The sequence below is a fragment of the Rutidosis leptorrhynchoides genome, chromosome 4 (assembly GCF_046630445.1).
Source record: "Rutidosis leptorrhynchoides isolate AG116_Rl617_1_P2 chromosome 4, CSIRO_AGI_Rlap_v1, whole genome shotgun sequence".
Classification (NCBI taxonomy): Eukaryota; Viridiplantae; Streptophyta; class Magnoliopsida; order Asterales; family Asteraceae; genus Rutidosis; species Rutidosis leptorrhynchoides.
In genome coordinates this window covers 256,348,782-256,354,219 of record NC_092336.1, presented here as the reverse complement: position 1 = coordinate 256,354,219, position 5,438 = coordinate 256,348,782, and positions in this window count along the sequence as shown.

The following is a 5,438-nucleotide window of genomic DNA, read 5'->3' as shown; positions in this document are numbered from 1 at the left end:
TATACATCCCATACATAGAAATAAAAATCATTCATATGGTGAACACCTGGTAACCGACCTTAACAAGATGCATATAGAATATCCCCTATCATTCTGGGACTCTCTTCGGACATGATGAATTCGAAGTACTAAAGCATCCGGTACTTTGGATGGGGCTCGTTGGGCCCGATAGATAAATCTTTAGGATTCACATCAATTAGGGTGTCTGTTCCCTAATTCTTAGATTACCAGACTAAAAAGGGGCATATTCGGTTTAATAATCTAGCCATAGAATGTAATTTCATTTACTTGTATCTATTTTGTAAAACATTTATAAAACTGCATGTATTCTCATCCCAAAATATTAGATTTTAAAAGTGGGACTATAACTCACTTTCACAGATTTTTACTTCGTCGGGAAGTAAGACTTGGCCACTGGTCGATTCATGAACCTATAACAAATATGTACATATATATCAAAGTATGATCAAAATATATTTACAACATTTTTAATACGTTTTGCTGTTTTAAGTTTATTCAGTCAGCTGTCCTCGTTAGTGACCTACAACTAGTTGTCCATAGTTAGATGTACAGAAATAAATTGATATATATTATCTTGACCTAATACACGACCCAGTGTATACATGTCTCAGGCTAGATCACAACTCAAAGTATATATATATTTGGAATCAACCTCAACCCTGTATAGCTAACTCAAACATTACTGCATATATAGAGTGTCTATGGTTGTTCCAAATAATATATATACATGGGTCGATATGATATGTCAAAACATTTGCATACGTGTCTATGGTATCCCAAGTTTATGAAAGGACCCGTCCTAATCCATCCGGACGAAGTCCATATCGATTATAAACGATTCACAACAGTTGATTACATCGCGAGGTACTTGACCTCTATATGATATATTTTACAAACATTGCATTCGTTTTTGAAAAGACAATCTTTCATTACATCGAAAGTTGACGGCGTGCATACCATTTTATAATATATCTAACTATAATTGACTTAATAATAATCTTGATGAACTCAACGACTCGAATGCAACGTCTTTTGAAATATGTTACGAATGACTCCAAGTAATATCTTTAAAATGAGCAATTACACAGCGGAAGATTTCTTTCGTACCTGAGAATAAACATGCTTTAAAGTGTTAACCAAAAGGTTGGTGAGTTCATTAGTTTATCATAAATAATCATTTCATAACTTTAATAGACCACAAGATTTCATATTTCCATTTCTCATAAACATACGTCCCATGTATAGAGACAAAAATCATTCATATGGATTGAACACCTGGTAACCGACATTAACAAAATGCATATTAGAATATCCCCATCATTCCGGGATCCTCCTTCGGACATGATATAAATTTCGAAGTACTAAAGCATCCGGTACTTTGGATGGGGCTTGTTGGGCCCGATAGATCTATCTTTAGGATTCGCGTCAATTAGGGTGTCTGTTCCCTAATTCTTAGATTACCAGACTAAAAGGGGCATATTCGATTTCGATCATTCAACCATATAATGTAGTTTCGATTACTTGTGTCTATTTCGTCAAACATTTATAAAAGTAGCGCATGTATTCTCAGTCCCAAAAATATATATTGCAAAAGCATTTAAAAAGGGAGCAAATGAAACTCACCATTCTGTATTTTGTAGTAAAAATACATATGACTATATTGAACAATGCAGGGTTGACCTCGGATTCACGAACCTATATCATTTGTATATATATATTAAAACATATAATCGTAACTGAATGAATATAGATATTAGTTTATTGGTCAAACCCTTTTTATATTAATATCATATATTTTTAATTTGTATATACATTCAAAATAATTAATATTTTTTTATAGTTATATATGTATATCTGCTTTGTGTTATATTATAAATACTTAAATTGTTGTATATGAATATTTCTAAAATAATTTGTAAATATTTACTTGTAGTTTTAATAACGTCGGTAAAACTTTTATTTTCATAGTTATAATTATTTTGAATAATAATACTTACATTAATCTAGTTAATATTAATAATAATGATAATAGTTTTAATAATAATAATAATACATAATGATAATACTAATAGTTATAGCATGATACCAATACTAATATTTATAAACTAATAATAATTGGTATTATTTTCATAATGACAATACTAATAATAATCATAATCGTAATAATGATAATAATACTAAAATGACACAATTTATAATAATCTTACTTATAAAAATATTAATGATAAAAAAAATGTTTTTAATACTTATAACTATAAATATGATATTTGTAATAATTATAATACTAACAATATCAATAATAATAATAATAATAATAATAATAATAATAATAATAATAATAATAATAATAATAATAATAATAATAATAATAATAATAATAATAATAATAATAATAATAATAATAATAAAAGAAATTAAAAGAAAAGAGAACTACCTCTAAAAGATCAAAAAGAATTAATAATCTGCCCAAGCCGGGACTCGAACTTGCAACCTCTCAACCACCCACCAACACCTCAACCATCTAGTCCATTTCGTTTTTCTGTTTTAACTAGTAACAGAAGTCTATTTAACCTCTATCATTTATTCTCGCAGTCCAACAGCAAAACTGAATTGTGGCCCAACTTAATACTTGGATCACGGCCCAAGATGAAAATACATTACGGTGGCCTAATCAAACAACCAAGTCCAGTCCTGTTTGTATATTCTGGCAATTATACGATGCAAATTATCTCAGTGGCGTCCACGTTACTAGGTTAAAAAGAATAAAAAAAAAATGCCACGTCCCTTAGAATCAATCAATTTGTCGGCCACTATGTAATGTGGCAGCCATTTATAAATGGCAATATACTCCATAATCTAATCAATCGAGCAGCAAAAAAAAATAATCACATAATCATCAAGACCTCTTCTCGTCATCTTGATTACTATCATTATTAATTCATAACAGAATCAGAAGGACGCTAGTGGTTGCTGCAGGTAAACTGTTTTGGGGTGCGTTTTGGTGGCGAATCAGAAGTGAGAACTATCGTGTAACAGCAACTGTAAAGGAGCTTCGAATAGGGATGTTCAAGGTTGGTTTGCTTGTAACTGCAACAACAGTAGTTATGGTTTCGTTTTGGTGATGTTGTAACCTTCGGACAGAAACAGGAGAAAACAGAAGTAGATAGCAGTGAGTGGTGGTCTATGGTTGTGTATTCGAACGTGAAACAGAAAACAGTAAGCTGTATAGCAGCAGTTTGCACGCAGGTTGTCGATGGGTTGCCATCGTGTGATGTGTTCTCGAGGAAGAGGAGAGAGAGAAGTGAGAGAATGGTTTAATGGTGGGTTACATGGTGTTTTTAAATGGTGGAGGTGTTTGGGTGTCCCATTCGAATAGAAAGAGTAAACAGACAGTAGTTTGCAGGTGGTGGTTAGAATTGGTTTGTTCATGGTGGTGTTTTGATTCCGGTTGAAGTGGTGTTGGCCAACAATAAAAAAATGATGAATGGTTCGATGTACTCGGATAGAAAGGAAAGAACCATTGAATAGTATGAGATGGTGATCATGATAGATGGATTAAATGGGTTTGGTTCCGGATGTAACAAGAAATTGTAACAACCGAATTTGTTTGTATAGAAGCAACGGATTCATAGTTTTAGGATGGTCTAATTGTTCAATTAACATAAGCAAGATATCAGAAGGAATCTATAGTAGTAACCCATGTGTGTTGCTACCTCATCGTACAGTTGCCAGTGGAAATAGTTTCTCGATTAGTGAGTGAATGAGAGAGAGAAAGAGAGATATGGTGTGTTGTTTTGAGTTGAATGATACATAGGTTTCGTTCAAGTAAAAAAAAAATATGATAGAGATAAATAGATAATAATAGATATGTGTAACAGAAAGTAAGCTAGTAAACATGTCTATATTAGATATAAGAATATAAATTATATAGTGGGATAGTGGGAAGGACAATAATCTACAATTGCTTTTGTCCTTGTATGTTAGTAATTCAATCCAAAGAAGAAACAAAAATAGAACGGGTACTGAAGGAATAATAAAAAAAATAAAAAGGTGATCTTGATTGTAACAGAATTTGTATCTATCTGTTTGGATTCGGTTCTTACTACAGAATTAGAGACAAAGGAGCAAATCCAACTACAGTTTGATTTAACATGCAACTGATTCCAAAGATAAAGAATTTGTGTTCTTATTTTTTTTAATAGATAATAAGTAATCTTAATATTAACAATAATGCAAATTTTAATAAATTTAATTAATACTAATGATAATAATAATCTTATTAATGATATAAATAATAACACTAGTTATAATAATATTAATATTATTATTGTTAGTAATAACATTAATAATAATAATAATACAACTTAGATATTATATATATATATATATATATATATATATATATATATATATATATATATATATATATATATATATATATATATATATATATTTTATTTTAGAAGTATTAATATTACTAACACAAATATTAATATTGGTATTAACAATAATAAAAATGATGAATTTAGTGGTAATATTATTAATATATTAATTATATTCAAACTTATAATATTATTTATGATTTACATAATATTATATTATGTGATAACATTTATTTATAGATTACAACAATTGTTCGTGAATCGTCGGTAATGGTCGAAGGTCAATTGAATATATGAACACAGTTCAAGGTTTTTGAGACTTCACATTACAGACTATGCTTATCGTGTCGAAATCATATAAAGTTTAAATTTTAAATTTGGTCGGAAATTTTCGGGGCATCACAGTACCTACCCGTTAAAGAAATTTCGTCCCAAAATTTGAGTGAGGTGGTCATGGCTAACAATAAAAATGTTTTCATGATGAATATGAGTTGATATATTGAGTTTTATCACCATTGAGTAGTGTGGATAAAACTATTCGATTATTCGAAGAGTACGAATGAAGCTATCACAAAATAGTGCAATGAGAGGATAAAGATTTGTCTTAACTTTTGACGTTGTTTTGATTGAATTCCGGAATTCAAGGAATTTGAAGAAAATATTCGAAATCTAAAAGATTTGATTCTTCGGCGAGTAAGGAAATTAAGATCTCTATAATTAATGCGGAAATCTGCCTTAATTTCGTTGTCTGGTATTTTCACTATAAATGAACTTCTTCCGTTCCATTACTTCCACCATTCCTATACTTTCTTCCTCTATTCCTACTTCTAAAATATTATGGACATGCTCCATCCAGTTCTAATTCTTGATATTTTCCTATCTATGTATCTGTCATCCTTCCTTTCAATTTTCCACTAGAAAATCTGTTTACTTCTACTATTGTCTTGGGGAAATACTATTCTTAATTATACCGTGTCTTTATATTGCTATTCGTATTAATATCCACGGTTTGTAACTTCTGTGTTGTTATTTGGT